The sequence below is a fragment of the Aythya ferina genome, assembly GCF_964211825.1.
Source record: "Aythya ferina genome assembly, chromosome: 12".
Lineage (NCBI taxonomy): Eukaryota > Metazoa > Chordata > Aves > Anseriformes > Anatidae > Aythya > Aythya ferina.
Window position 1 is genome coordinate 8,588,653 of NC_140308.1, and position 16,819 is coordinate 8,605,471.

General features: G+C 37.9%; 1 long non-coding RNA gene across 6 annotated transcripts in view; it reads left to right on the forward strand.

The window, feature by feature from the left end:
• Positions 1-16,819, forward strand: part of LOC311443514 — a 118,223-nt gene that overhangs the window by 57,259 nt on the left and 44,145 nt on the right. For 5 of the 6 annotated variants that reach the window (XR_014697297.1, XR_014697298.1, XR_014697299.1 and 2 more), the window contains 5 exons: positions 678-871; positions 2,633-2,738; positions 4,708-4,759; positions 5,898-6,006; positions 11,283-11,379. This is a non-coding gene — a long non-coding RNA (uncharacterized lncRNA). The remainder of the gene's footprint in view (positions 1-677; positions 872-2,632; positions 2,739-4,707; positions 4,760-5,897; positions 6,007-11,282; positions 11,380-16,819) is intronic. The other variant, XR_014697300.1, reaches the window with a different exon arrangement.

Below are 16,819 nucleotides of genomic sequence, written 5' to 3' on the forward strand. Positions count from 1 at the left end.
GTAGGTCTTCTGTTAGCATCCTCTTACTTTAGTGAGATCAGCTATTTTGCTGGTTTTATCCCTGGAAGTCTTCAAAAGACGCTTAGATGTACAGCTTAGGGATATGGTTTAGTGGAGGGCTGTTAGCGTTAGGTTGGAGGTTGGACTCGATGACCTTGAGGTCTCTTCCAACCTAGAAAATTCTGTGATTCTGTGATTCTGTCTACACCTCCATATTTATTTTATTTTATTTTATTTTATTTTATTTTATTTTTGGAAGTGAACATTATCTATACATTTCCCTTTCCATTTTATATAGGAATTTAAGTGGATAAGCATTTGTGGGCTCCTGAAACCCTGATATTTCTAGAGGTTGACTTTCTTTGGTGTTTGGAGTGTGATATAAGAGTCCAACCTTATCTATCAGGGTCTTACGTTGACAGAGCCCAGAAATACTGACAAGAGGCACCTAAATAAATGTAGAAAGTAGATCAAGATATCAGTGAAATGGCAAAATACTTATTTAAAAGCCCACTGGCAAGCTTTTGGGTTGGTGATCTCAGGCAAAACAGAACACAGATGAGTGGATACTCCCATTTTCACACTCCTTTTACATTAGCCCCATAACAATGTCAGTGGATTTGCTTCTCATTTATTTAGCAAAATAACTGATTATTTCACTTTATGTTTCTCTATAGACCCTTACAACAAAGACATCAGAACTGCAACCCAAGGAAAAGCAAACGCAGAGCAGGCATCTGCCCAGGAGTCCTCACTGGGCGGGATCCCCAGCAGCTAGATGCCATTAGAGCCTCTACTCCAGCAGTCACTTTATTAATTGATGTTGGTTTTCCTGTGCAGCATGCACAGATGGCACAAAAGTTGGGGAACGGTAATTATTGGAATAAACCGACCAAATTCATTCTTAACTGAATTTCAGAGCATCCTTATTTTTCTTGTAGCTTATGGAATGTATCAATAATGTATTAATACAGCCATCCATAAAATCCTGCTGTTTGCTTTCCATAAAACAGCAGTGTAGTAAAGAGAGCACTGAAGATGTGGTGGTATTATCTTTATCAGTCTCTAACAATCTGTGCTGCAAGGAGCGTGTTCCATCTTACTGTAATTATTCTAGAACATGCACCTATGCATAAAATGGTGGTATTGGTGCTACTTGCATATATTACCTTAAGTGATTAATTAACCTTATTTCCTTGTTTTTTGGAGTATTGGCAAACTGCATAATAGCACTGGTAATGTAGCGCTTGATCCCACTTCTGCTTAACTTAGTGTCCTCTAGTTTTTGAACATTGCTGAAAGTGTAGAAATACAATTCCTAATCATTCACTTAGCAAGTAGACGTTTAATTAATAGTCTTTATATTTATCAATGTCACTAATCGTGTATTCGATGTCAAATACTCTTCTGTATAATAATTTTGCAAATTACATGAAAACTGTTGAAAATTAAAAATACATCTGTTAAGGTGCTGCTTGAAAATGAGCAAAAGAGAAATCAGCTCCTCCCCCTTCATTGGCGGACACCTAGTTTAATGTACTCACATTATAAGTGTTTTAGGAACTTATTTTTGTTTCAATTACCTTGCATGCCATGAACAAACCATCGTCTATACCACCACAGTGAGTTGGTTTTCCAGTGCATTGCCCAAATCTCAGTCTATTTTGACAGAATTGTGTGCATTTGGGATGGTGCCATAAGGTTGTTTTTACTTCTTTTTAAGCTCAGTGTTGATGATCTGGAAAACTTGTTAGTGTTTACATCATAAGTTGCTCTCTTGCATGTCACATAATTGCTATTAATTGCATTTTTGCAGTAGCTAGTGGGAAAAATACGTGAAAGAGACTAATAAGAACATGGGTACAATGTATATTAATTATAATTTTAATTATTTACTTTTTCAGGTGAGTTTTCTCTTGTATCCTAGAAAGGTAGTAGCTACTTAAAACTAGACTTCTGGTTTATCCTGGTAGTTATAGCCAATTCATGCCTATTAACCATGTGTTATTCCTAACTTTGGAGATTTATATTTTTCTTGTAGGCTTTAATTAGTTTGTAGAATTTTAATGAAAAGTCATTGAAACTCAACTCTATACATAACTGTTATCAACCACCTTATTTTTTAAACAAGCAACTGTTAGTAAATCCTAGAATCCCTACAATAGATGAGATTTGCCTCCTATTAGATACACAGATGTTCCAAGTATTTTAGGAGAAAATAAAAAGCCACTGACTAATCGTTCAAAAGAATGGACTTTGATCTTTTATGCTTTTATCTTATCTGAATACTGGTGAGTATACCAAATCAGATTAAAGGAGGAATGTTGGTCTCTTATCCCTTAGACTTGGTGAAATCTGGGCTTATCTGCTGAGAGTCAGCTATATTTGTGCTTCAAAATCCAAACATCTGTTTTCAGGCAGTGTTTTCTTTTTTTATTAACCTCCATCTCAGCCCAGCATCTGTGCAGTAATTCTGTATCACAATTGCAAAGATTTTAAACATACAACAAATGACAGAGATCAATCTAATAGCAAGGTTATATGGTCACATCTGAATATGGAGGGGAATAACAGACAAAGCAAGAACAGCTTAGTGTGAAATTCAGTTCTGTTCCCTTTTATTTCCCCGCAGGCTCTTTCATTTTTAGTGGAGACATGTCCTTCTGACATCTTCATGAGAAATTGTGGATGCAACTTCATGGTACCACAGACATTCAAGCATTTTTACTTTAAAAACAGTAAGTCATACTAATTCAGGTGAATTAAATGATAAAGAGAGTATTATACTATGGTATCCCACAGGGACATGTACTATCCGTAAAAACAATCTTAATTTTTGTGATTATGTAATACTTATTTCTGAAAGAGAAGACAGAGGTGTCAAAAACCTAAACCAAAGTAGACAATGTTGTTTAATGGCCATTGAAGCCAAAGTAAACATTATAATTATATCCTTTATGGCAGTAACACATAGAATAAGTGCTTGCTTTGTTTATTTATTATTTTGCTCAAAAATTTTACCTTGTATTTCTGCAGATTATCAGTAATGATTAATGATTACATTTTTTTAAAGATTTTTTTCTACAAGTTAAAATAACAAACACATTTACAAGCTCTTCTGTCTTAATATTTTTTAAAAACTATTAAAAATAAAAAGGATATATGCAAAACTATCTGCTTTAATTGCTTGTAGTGTTCAGTATGCCCTTTGTGCATTTTCCAATTGCTACACTGTTAGTAAAGTTAGGGTCACTGTTGTGAGGCTGTAGAAATAATGTTTTAAATGGCTTCACAATATGATGCTGGTATTTTCAGTGTGGGGTTCTAGTTCATGGGAAACATAAGTATTTTTTCAAAACCTCAGATGTTTCAAAACATCACTATGCTTACAGGCAGATCCCTATTTAGGCAACCAGTGTAAATGGTCTGTACGTTGAAAAGTTAATCTTGAAAAACTCCATGAATTTAGGTGTCCCACCTTATGGTGCTGGGTATTATTGATTCAGATTAATAACAATTTACACATCAGGCAGGAAAGACAGTGCCTTCCAGTTACGATCAAATACTTAGTTATTAAAAAATGCCGTGAATCATTCTGAGAACAAAATAAGACAGTTTATTTGTGGAGAAAAAAATTATATCCCAGCAAATATATTCTTTGACTAATAAGATATTCTTTGACTGAATGCTTTCTGTAGTGATTAGCAATATTCTTCATGAAAAGGTATAAATTTTCTTCCAGTCTTGAAATACTATTCCTGGACATTTTATTTATTATCTGAGTATATTGGAAAAAAAAACAACCCACAAGTAAACAGAGCAAAATCGTAAGTATTTATTTTAGCTGAGAAAAAACAACAACAACAACAAAACTCCTTAACTGTTTTCTTGTGTATGTTGCTTTCTTTTTTTTTTTCTTTTTTTTTTTATTTATTATTATTATTCATTGATTTGTGTGTACTAGACCAGAAAATCTCAAACTGATGTCTCTTGGTGACTCACGGCCATTTAAGTTATTGAATGTTATTGGTCAGTTCCCTTGTTTCAAGGTATTAAATCAAAGTAAGGCTGTGGGGCATTCCTGTTCTTTTGGATTGTGCATAAATAAAGAACATACAATACATTTTATACTCTGTACCTATACTGTGCTAACATGCAAAATACTGTCGAATTTGTTGATGCATTTTGAAATAATGTAATTAAAGCAAAACATCCTAATATAAAATATATATATTTAAAAATCATTCAGTCACATAGAGATATTTACCCAGGTTTTTATTCATTTGATGGGGTTTAACAAACAACCTGAAAGTGTCATGAGACCCTGTTAGCAGTATCAGTGCTGTTCCCTGTCCATCACTGGCAGCAGGACTTCAAAACACTTGCAGTGGGATCAGGGTGATTTTCAGATGCTCAGGTGTCACCTGTGAACTGGTAATGGACGTGCCTAAATTCTTAACTGCTTTAAAGGATGCTCCTTATCTCTAAAAGTGCTTGAACAATGCAAGCAGAAATGGCTACTGTGATCGCTGCAGCTCTAGACAGCTTTCTACTGCAATTTTCAAAATTGTTTAAGTAGGAAAGGCTTCATTTTTAATGAACGTCTTGTCAGACAATACACCTGGATGAAGGCAATGTTTTGAGGCACATGATTTTTTGAGGAAAGCAATTGTGACAAAGCTATCTAAAAAGTATTTCTCTCCTCAGCCTCTCCTCTGCACCAGGAGCTCTGGGAATCCCTCACTTGATGTATTTGCAGGTACTGTGTTTCTATAGCTCAGACCAAACCAGTCCAAACAAGCTGTCTCTGGTTCCTATAGGGAATGCAGACTTTCTTATTGCTTCATTTGGGGGATGGACGTGGCAGTGTTGCCTCCGCTGCTATCACTGATCCTCTTTGAAGAGGATTTATTTTGGTTGTTTGTGCCAGTAGGCATGAAAACACTTCACTACGAAGTAGCGAAGGGTAATCTTTACAAAAGATACGTGATTGCTTATCCAGCAGATACAAACACCTATGTGCCAGATCTCCACAGCTGCGGTCAAGATGGACTGAAGTGCTGCTTGTCGTGCACAGCATGCCATATGACAGGGATTTTCTCAAAGGGAAGGAAAAGATTAAAAAAAAAAAAAAAAAAGTATCTGCTTTTTTCCTTTGCATTTTACATAATTTTTATTTACTTGCTTTTCATTAGTTTGCTCCCATCCTACTGAGCATGGGTGACATAACGAGATGTGTCACTCCACCCAGCACTTCAGTATTATTTTTGGTCCATAGTAGAATGAATTTCTCTTGTATTTCAGCTAGCACAGATATAACAAGCACCAGCACATGAAGTCCATGTCTGCAAGTCTTCACTTGAATTTATGAAAAATAGTCAACAATATAATCTTGGCCTCTTTGGACAGCAAAATTTCACCTCAGTGATAATAAGTTACCATAAAATGACTTCTCAGCCATTCAATAAGATTAACGTAAAGGCAGAATGAGTTCTTTACTTCTAAAATTCCAACAATGCATTCATTTTGAGTGGTATTAGAATGGAGCTGTGTACCTTTCCTTTTCATGCCTATTTAAATAAATACCTGAAGAAAAGTCGAGCATTTGAATTGACATATGTGGGTGGAAGGTTTATGGAATGTTTTCACTTGTTTAGATCCTTAGTGTGATTTCAAAAGTATTCCAATAATTTCTGTGGTGTTTAACTAGGGGTGCTTCTGGCAAACTAATACCCATTGCACACAGCACTTCAACCTTCAGGCAGCAGCAGTGTTTAGCAGTGTTTTATGGGTAATTTCTTACTTCTACCTGCTGTTATCAAAACGATCCATTTCTTTAAAGCTGAAGCCATGTCAGATGGTATTGTGTTCACACACCGTTATTTTGTCGTGCTCAGTGACAAGTCCCACCGGTGGAAGATGATGGCCGTGCTGTACTGAAGGCCCCCGCTGCATTTCTAACCACAAGTGAAACTGCACATAGGCTGGTGGCTGTTCTGTCTGCAGGTACGTACAGAGCAGCTCTGAAAAAGCATAGCATATTTGCCAAGCTGAACCTGATGACAGAGTAATGTTGCTTAACTTGCAAGAGAAAGTGCTTTTTGACATTTTTATGCCATATGAGACCTGAAGTCACTGGAACAACTTGCACCATATGTTAATTCTTGTTACATAAGGGTAGAAGAGTATTAAACCCAAAAGCATGTTTGCTGTCCTCACACATAGTTGTAACTGCACGTTGTTCTGGAACTGGAGAAGCAGATAGGGGAGCTGAAGTCTATGGTACCTGTCTAAACCAGCAACCACTGAGCATCCTTGTATAAAGGTGACCAGTGCATAGGACATGTGCACCTTGAAAGAGTGTGAGGAGCCACAAGTTTGATTACAGGTCCCAAACAGAGCACCTCAGGCTGAGCAGTCCGTGGCTGCCTGCAGAACATTGCTGCACTCTCCTCACAGCAGTGGGAGCAGAACAGCACCTGATCTGTATGCTCACGTAACAGTACAGAAAACTGTAGCTCAAATACAAGCATCATTATTCTTGGCAAGGCCAGGAAGGGGACCAGTAAAACCGCTGTATTGGACTTTCGGAGGGCTGACTTTGAGCTGCTCAGGACACTAGTTGGTGGAGTCCCTTGGGAGGCGGTTCTGAAGGGCAGAGGGGTCCAGGAAGGCTGGGCGCTCTTCAAGAGGGAAGTCTTAATGGCGCAGGAACGGTCTGTCCCCATGTGCCCAAAGACGAGCTGGCGGGGAAGAAGACCGGCCTGGCTCAACAGAGAATTGTGGCTTGATCTTAGGAGGAAAAAGAGGGTTTATAAGCTTTGGAAAAGTGGGCAGGCCACTAAGGAGGACTTTAAAGAAGTAGCGAGGCTGTGCAGGGACAAAATTAGGAAGGCCAAAGCTCATCTGGAGCTCAATCTGGCTACTGCCGTTAAAGATAACAAAAAACGTTTCTATAAATACATCAACACAAAAAGGAGGACTAAGGAGAATCTCCATCCTTTACTGGATGCGGGGGGAAACTTAGTTACAAGAGATGAGGAAAAGGCGGAGGTGCTCAATGCCTTCTTTGCCTCAGTCTTTAGCGGCAATACCGGATGTTCTCTGGATACTCAGTACCCTGAGCTGGTGGAAGGGGATGGGGAGCAGGATGTGGCCCTCATTATCCATGAAGAACTGGTTGGTGACCTGCTACGGCACTTAGATGTGCACAAGTCGATGGGGCCGGATGGGATCCACCCAAGGGTACTGAGGGAACTGGCAGAGGAGCTGGCCAAGCCACTGTCCATCATTTATAAGCAGTCCTGGCTATCGGGGGAGGTCCCAATCGACTGGCGGCTAGCAAACGTGACGCCCATCTACAAGAAGGGCCGGAGGGCAGACCCGGGAAACTACAGGCCTGTCAGTTTGACCTCAGTGCCAGGAAAGCTCATGGAGCAGATCCTCCTGAGAGTCATCATGCAGCACTTGCAGGGGAAGCAGGCGATCAGGCCCAGTCAGCATGGCTTTATGAAAGGCAGGTCATGCCTGACGAACCTGATCTCCTTCTATGACAGAGTGACGCGCTGGGTGGATGAGGGAAAGGCTGTGGATGTGGTCTACCTTGACTTCAGCAAGGCTTTTGACACCGTCTCCCACAGCATTCTCCTCAAGAAACTGGCTGCTCTTGGCTTGGACTGGCGCACGCTTCGTTGGGTTAGAAACTGGCTGGATAGCCGGGCCCAAAGAGTTGTGGTGAATGGAGTCAAGTCCAGTTGGAGGCCAGTCACTAGTGGCGTCCCCCAGGGCTCGGTGCTGGGGCCGGTCCTCTTTAATATCTTCATCGATGATCTGGACGAGGGCATCGAGTGCACCCTCAGTAAGTTCGCAGATGACACCAAGTTAGGTGCGTGTGTCGATCTGCTCGAGGGTAGGAAAGCTCTGCAGGAGGATCTGGATAGGCTGCACCGATGGGCTGAGGTCAACTGCATGAAGTTCAACAAGGCCAAGTGCTGGGTCCTGCACCTGGGGCGCAATAACCCCAAGCAGAGCTACAGGCTGGGAGAGGAATGGTTGGAGAGCTGCCAGGCAGAGAAGGACCTGGGAGTGATGGTGGATAGTCGGCTGAATATGAGCCAGCAGTGTGCTCAGGTGGCCAAGAAGGCCAACGGCATCCTGGCTTGTATCAGGAACGGTGTGACCAGCAGAGCTAGGGAGGTGATCGTCCCCCTGTACTCAGCTCTGGTGAGGCCACACCTCGAGTACTGTGTTCAGTTTTGGGCCCCTCGCTACAAGAAGGACATCGAGGTGCTTGAGCGGGTGCAGAGAAGGGCGACAAAGCTGGTGAGGGGCCTGGAGAACAAGTCCTACGAGGAGCGGCTGAGGGAGCTGGGCTTGTTCAGCCTGGAGAAGAGGAGGCTCAGGGGCGACCTTATCGCTCTCTATAGGTACCTCAAGGGAGGCTGTAGCGAGGTGGGGGTTGGCCTGTTCTCCCACGTGCCTGGTGACAGGACGAGGGGGAATGGGCGTAAGTTGAGCCAGGGAAGTTTTAGGTTAGATGTTAGGAAGAACTTCTTCACTGAAAGGGTTGTGAGGCACTGGAACAGGCTGCCCAGGGAAGTGGTGGAGTCACCATCCCTGGAGGTCTTTAAAAGACGTTTAGATGTAGAGCTTAGGGAAATGGTTTAGTGGGGACTGTTAGCGTTAGGTCAGAGGTTGGACTCGATGACCTTGAGGTCTCTTCCAACCTAGAAAATTCTGTGATTCTGTGATTCTGTGATCATTGCATATGTGCACAAAATTTCATTCCTTATATTTAGGAGAAGATCATGTTTTCAAGGATGTAGATTAATGGTTTGACTACAGACCATTTATATTAACACCATCCCTGGCACACACCTCTCATTCCCTTTGTTGTCCTCTGCCCCTCCAAGCAAACACACAGATTACTATTTTTTCAACAATTACATGATTTGCAAATTGAAGTCAAATCTCCAAAAGGTTTGGCAATAGCAAAAACTGTCTTCAGACTATTCAGCAGAAGTACAATGAAGCAATATTCAAAACCAGCTTATGTAATGGCCAGTCTGTGCTTTGTTTGCTTGTTTCTCTCTTCAGACTAGTGGCATTATTTATAAAAGGACAGAAAGATTTGCCCCCAGTGCCATAAAACTTTAATCCACTGCATAAAAGAAACAAAATAATAAAGACAATTGGAAATGTTAAGAGAAATAATGAAAGGAGGAGTTTTTATATTTTAATATGAAAATCACACAAGAGACAGTTTTTCTGCTGCACATTATCTACAGTAGCTTTCATTACTGATATCCAACATCCAATTTGTCATCTCTAATCAGGCATCTTTATTTTATATTTTTTGCATGCTCAGGAACCTTTCCAATTACTCTCACTAGATGAAGAATTTCATGCACTTTAAGACACTTTTCTTATGTGGAGAAGAACAACTTCTCAAACAAGTTTTCCAAAATTATGAAAGCCTCCTGATAGCAGTAATTTTTAAAAAATGACAGTCTAGGTGGAATATTCTTGTCTTTTTTCTTTTCTCTTTAGTCATGTGTTACTTAATGTCTTTTTATTATATTAGAATATTTCATTTCGGAAACTAGCTGCACGTGAAATCCTAGGCTTCTCAAGCTACTTTTACCATTTGGATTCAAAGTGAAGCAATTTTTACTGCATTGTTTCTCCTTTGTTATCTTGTCTTTCCATCAGATTCTCCATTAGCTCAATTATAGGACTGCTACAATTTTTACTGCTACTATTATGTATGCACTATTAAATCATTTGCTATTCTCCAAAACATATTTGTGTATAAAGGTCTAATTCTGAAAGGTTGAAAACTCATCTCAGCATTATCACACTGGTAATCAAAGAAGTAATTGCGCAAAATAATGCAGAATAAGATGCACAGTAATTCAGCTTTAGGGATGCAATCTATTTGTGGTTGTAAAAGATAATATTTGTTTATATGGTTGGTTATTTTTCTTCCTGTGATTACCTTGAGATTTTCAATGTGGAAATAAAGAGAACTTGTAGCATAATGAGATACTGCTGTAAAATTCACATCATATTGGACATCAGGTAATTTAATTGATATGTTTTAATAAATTGTACCTTGGCCAAGTGATGAATATTTGCGCTGTGTGCCAATGAGCTTGATGGAGTCTGTTGGTCAGTCCACAGGGTAGCAGCCAATGAATAACTGCCGCAAATGTCTCCCTAAGCAGAGCAAGCTGGTCCTGGTGCAGGTTCAGCAAACCATGCTTTTCCCCTTGCCGCAGCACTCACCATTTGCAGATGGGTGTGAGGAATCAAAGGAGATTTGAATTGCCTCAGCTTAACCTTTTCTCTCCCATCTGTTACAATTCAGAGTATTCATAGTCATAGTGTTTACCGCTAAAATCTGTCAGGTGTTTCACGCTTTGCAAAAAGCTCTGTACAAACAACTGGGTATGTCATTATCACACAAATATTAATTGCTCTGTTGCGGTACAGACAGACTTATTGATATTTTGGCTCTTCCAATGAAAGACATGAAGTGGGTGGAATTAACTGTTTGTAAGCAGGAAAGCTCCCTATGGGGACAAAATTTCTTAGAGAACTAAGAACCTACTAAACCTGTTTGGGTCAAACTGATACAGGGAAAGAGTGATTCCAGTTATACTCTCTAAGGGAAATTTAATAAATTTTCATCCTACTATGCCTGCACAGTGTATGAATCATTGTAATATTGGGCATGTTGAGGTTGTGGATTTGCAGGATTTAGCCAATTTTCATTGAATAGTTCTTTCATGAATTTACTTATTCTTTTTCAGTTCACAGGTCTTCAGAGTAAGACTCAGCTTACCACATGGAGCAGAAAGCTAATGCTTAGATTTCATTCATGCACTTAAAGTAAAAAAATGTTTACCCTGCATGTTCATACCCCTGTCAGCTTTGAGAGCAGCAAAGAGCAAAAGTTGTAGTTCATTAGCTCATACCTTGTAGCATTATGAAAATTAAAGAACTAACTTCAATAGAATGTAGACATTGTCCCTTACATAGATATAATGTATTGCGTAATACTAAGCTGTTAAATGTAATTCAAGATAATATATCTTTAGCTGTAAGAGGTTGTTTAGACTTGTTATATCATAACAAACAAACAAGGGAACTCTGTCAACCAGTGTATAATGGTTTAACAGCTTATATAAGTTCTAATTATATCATCAAGTAAAACAATACTGTTATAGTTTTTATACATGGAAAAGCAAACATTTGTTCTTTCTTCTGTATGCTTGCAGAGCAATGTGCCCCAACCACTCAGATGCATGTTATTTGAGAAACTGTTGAACCCTAAATTTGCAAGATACTTACATGTTGAAATTGCATCATTTTAAGGTAGGCGAACATGGCTTCCTTAGAGAAATTCTTTTAATTCCATTGCAGAATGAGACACTTTGCAATTTAGCTCTTGTGTTTATAAAAGGCAGAGACAAGTTTTTTCATATGTAAAGATTATAAAACATGCTTGAATTCTGTTCTTGGATATCTATACATTTTTTATTTCTTTTGGTGAACATAATGTGGAAGGTGTATAAATGGTGCATGAGTCTCCAGGAAATGCACTGAAGTCATTTGGGCTCTGTTTCATGAGATTAGTTTAGTCTAATCTCTCTGTTTTACAAAAAACAAGTTGTCTATGGAAGACTTAGGCATGAGGGTCAGTCAAAAATGAATGATTGGAAATAATTGCATGGATGATAATGTATTTGGTAGGATAAAATGTAAATGTAGTTTGTGTACTTACAAAACTGCAGATGTTGCTGCCTCGTATTGCCTGCTCTTGAATCCACACTTCAAGGATGAAATCTGTCCTTTTTTGCCATTGATTTTGGTGGTCTCATAGTTTCTCCAAAGATGAATAGTGTTGGTACAATATGCTGATGTTAAACACTAGTGTCATCACTAAGAGGGTTTGCTCATAAAGGTCAAATAAAAATATGTCAACCCTCTTTGATTAATAATCCATGCTGTTAGTAGATATTGATTACATTTAAGAGCCTGTGGTTAAGAGGCAATTTAAATTATCTTCAAGCAACATTACAGAAAATAAGAAATCAGATTCATTTCAAGGTAGATGCTAACAGGTAACATTGTTGTAAAACCCTAGTCTGAGGAAGGGGAGATAGTTAGAGGAGATTTACCCATTTTGTATAGGCTGACTGCAAGCACTGGTGGAAGAATCATAAAAAAATAATGACCAACCATCTTAATAATACAAAAATAATGACCAACCGTCTTACTCCACCTGTGGTAACAATTATGACAATATGAATATCCAGGAATATTTTGAGCCTTAGTTCAGATCAGAGTGTGGCCCTCAGGTTTTGATATCTGAATGAATAAGTACTCTTGCTTCAAGTACTGTAAGGAAAAAAAAAAAAAACAACAACAAACACACACACAAAACAACAAACAGTAATCCCACACCACCCTATCAAATGCTTTTTCAAAGTTTTTTTTAGGCAAATGTTCTTGAAACAAAAACAAAACAAAACAAACAAACAACAAAAAACATGCTTATTACGCATTTAGGTCCTAAGTATGGTAATAGGTATTTCTCATTCTGCTGTTTATGGACAATAATGATTTGCACTCAACAAATTTTGTGTCACTCATTTAACTGTATCAGTTTCAAAGTTTGTATATAAAAGTTCTTTTGTATAAGATTTGCAGATATATAGCAGATATTGTATAGCACAATTGAGCAGGGAGATCATGGATTTTTGACTGTTTACAAAAGGCAAAGCCGTGCTGTTAAATCAGTTATAAACTATTACCTCCCCATTCTAACCATTTCTATTTGCAATTCCTTGCTAGTAAGTATGTAACTCAAAGGAAAAGCTATAACTGCCCAGATTGCATAGTGGGAAAGTCTTACACACTTTTTAACATTTATTTAATTAACAATTTAACAATAATTTAATTAACATTAGTTGCATAGAGTCATATAAAGTCATCTGCTGTTCTGTCAATGTAGAGAGTTTTGCTGTTTCTGCATAGATGTATATAGCATGTTAAGCTTACAATTGTCTTTTAATGAAGGTGTGAATTTTTCAATGTCTATTTCTATTGCAAATCAAATATTGACTGTGTTACTAGAATTTTTGAAAGCAAATCCAGGTAGTTTTTCCCTTTTTAACCTCATTGTCATATTTCACAATGATAGGATGGATGTATTAGTTCCTGTAATTGGTAATTAAATCCGAGTATGTCAGCAGAGGGACTAAAATGAGTTTAAGAGTATTTGATTTGTTATAGGTTTCTGTGGGTTTTGCTTGTTTTTGTTGATTTTGTTTGTTTGTTGGCTGTTTTGTTTGTTTGTTTTTTGTTAAGCAGGGCTAAAAGTGATCTCAGGCAATAAAACAGCATCGCCTGAGAGTAGCTTTTTGTGTATCTTACTGGAAAGGACAGCTGTCGTGGGAGGTGTATAATCAACCCTGGGAAATCTTGACATACCTTTCAAATAAGCAAGTGTAATATTTGTATGGGTATATTTGAAGACAGATAAGCAGAGAGCTGACATAATTGGATTTGAAAGTTTTCAGAATGTAGACTGAGGATCAGATGCTAAATTTCCAAATTTTACTTATAAAATAAGGCATGTATGTTGGGAAGATGTTAAAAAACAAAGGGAAAAAAAAAAAAAAAAAAAAAACTTACTGGGGAAGAAGAATGAAGCTGTTAAAGGGGAAGTGTAGTCTGTGAACACCACATGTCTGCAGACCATCAACAGACATGCACAGATGATCTGAAATGTGTCACATTCATATGCATATATCACGTCTCATATATGCATGGTATTCTATGGTAGTATATTATATGGTAGCATTGGTTTTGACTATTAAGCAAATAAATGGGGGGTGGAGGGGAGCTATGACAGTACAGTGGTCCTTGTGGTCATAATCAGCTTATTTCTCTAGCTTGAGTTCACCTATTACAAGAGAGTAATTTACATGAGCAGAAGTAGAAAGCTATTGTGCTTCTCTCAGTCTACAACTGAGTGTGGCTGCTACAATTCGTTGCTTTACTTCTGATATTTTGGAGATATGAATACTTTTAAGTAGATGACACTTCTCTAGTATTTTAAGATACCAGATAGTACTGGAGAAAAGGAAATCACACTTTGCATCTTAATTTGATAATAAATGTTCTATCTCACTAAGAGTACTTCCATGACCAAAATCATGCCCTGTAAACTGATTTTATAGATGTAATTTTATTGCAAAAAGCACTATGAAAGCTTCTCAGTGCTATGTAGTTTATTCTTTCACAATAACAATTGAATTCCTATTTACTTTTGTTAAATACCTCAACCAGTAACCATCACACACAAAAAGTTCTCTAATAAAATTTGGGCAACTGTTGAATTCATCTTTGGATTTAACTTGTTTTATAAATTAAATACAAATTTGTCAACATACAAGCTAAACAAAAGAATGTATATAAAATTTGGCCCTGCTGCAGCTGAATATTATTTTTAGAAATGAAAAATAGGGCATTGGTTTGAAAACCAGCAACCAGCAGCTTTTGGAAAGTGTTTTAATTGCAAATAACAAATGGCAGACAGTTTGAAAGTACAGTCACATTCTTATGCCTTCATAAAAAGAGTATAAACTCATGAATTACTTTGTGTTTAATCTCTTAAATATTTCCTGTATCCAGCTAAAAAGACAGTGATTCATGGTGATAATATGATAAGACATTCAATTTCTATTAATTACTTGAACTGTTTTGTGTATTTGTCTCATGAATTAAGCATTTTTTACTCAGATTCTGATTATTTGATCTACCTTTCATTATTAATGTACCATCCAATCAGTCTCTCTCAAAAAAGCAAGACTGATAAACATTTAACATTGAGGAGGTGTATTTATTTATGATTTTTTTAGCATAGAGATAATGAAAGTTCTGACAAATTTCATGTTTCATTGACAAGTTACTTTGAATTTTGAAGATACAAGTATTTAAAACAACAATTTAATCCAAACTGTTTTGGCATGCCAAAGCAAAATGAATCATGCATAAGTATTAATAATGTTTGTAATCTGTCAGTTCTGCTCCGTCTGTTGCTCCACTGATTTAAGTTGGGATAGATTTGATTTGTTTTAATTTTTAAGTATTTCCTTTGCAGTAATGGATCATATCCACATGTACTGATACCTATTCGCTTGCTGTGATCAAAGGTGATTCATAGCACATGACATAATAAAGTCTTGCAGTGATATTTACCTAAGGATACCTTAATAGAGGGTGGTAGATTTTCTTTTTTATATCCATTAACAGAAAAGGCTGCAAATGTGGTATGCAGATTTAACATAAGTAGTAAATCAGATTTTTTTTCCCATGCTGTACTTCTACCTAATTTATTTCCTGATCAAGAGATGATGGTGATGATTTTCTCAACAGATATAGTGTGTTCATAAAATACTATCCCATAATCACACTGCAAAAATATGTGTAAATGTCAACAACATTATGAATGCTCTGACTAATAGAGACCAGATGAATTCCACTGGGAAGAGTTGAAAATGAACCTTCATTTATTATTATTACATTTTATTATTATTATTTTATTTTATTGCATGTAAGTCATTTAAGACAATAATTTAGAAGTTTCTCACAAAATATCACTCCACTTGAGACAACTCACACAAGAAAACATCTCACACAAGAAAAATAACCTTGAAAAGCAGTAGATGACAAGACAACTGGAATTTGACTGAATCATTTAGAAGAGCTAGGTAGCCATTTTGAGATGTCTGATCTTGCAGAATTTTGCAGTATACCAGAAGTTGTATTGTTTCACCAGGCACCGTTATGAATATTAAGCTTCAGAAATTTATTGTGATCATTAGGCCAAGGTTTATTGTTTGTTTTGGGGGGATATTTTCGGAATATGACCATAGCGATTCTTAGGAAACTTGTTCTGTTACCTTATTAGCCACCTATAATCGCTTACACACTCCTATTTTCACCCCTCAGTCTAATATTTGCACAAATGTTAGGACCCAAAGGGGTCCTCTCTTGTGCTCTTCCTCGAGGCTCTGTGCAGAACAGATGCCACCTCTGGCACAAGGGCTGGGGGATGGGAAAGAAGCACTCACACAACCCTTGAGAACTGGCAGCAGAGTGGTTTACTGCTGGTCTTGCAGGTAAGCCTGGGGATGTTTATGGTGTTTGTGGGCTCCAAGCTAATGCTTGGGATGAAGCCCACGTGATGACGAGTAGGGGGCTGGCCAGGCACTCCTGCAACACTGTTTTTGTGCTCAGATAACAGAGAGCAAAGATGCACCGCGGTAGTCCCAGGTCTGTTCTGGCCAAGATGGATTCACTTCCATCAGTTCCTCCACACCTTGTGGTAGATCCACCTCCATGGGCTCCTCAGGGTTGGGCAGAAGGCTAAGCCAGTCCTTACCTGGGACTACCCAAATGGGATGCCTTCTCATTTTAAAGAGGTTTTAAAAGGAATCATTGCAGTATTGAAAAAGTAGGATTATCTGATGATAAATATTTTACATCTCAAAGTACAAACACAAAGATGAAATTCAACTGCTAAGTAACAACCACTAACCTCTAAATCTGCAAAACCTTGTTGATACCAATGTGAAGGACAGGATATTATGCTTCAGCTTAAGTAGTTTTTTTCATGTTATTTGTCTTTTTAGCAAGATGTGTGCTATGAATTCTGCCTAGAGAGTGCACTTTTGGGAGTAGAAGTATCCCATCTGCAGACAAATGCTGATATATCATGTAGATGAATGCTTGTGAAAGTATA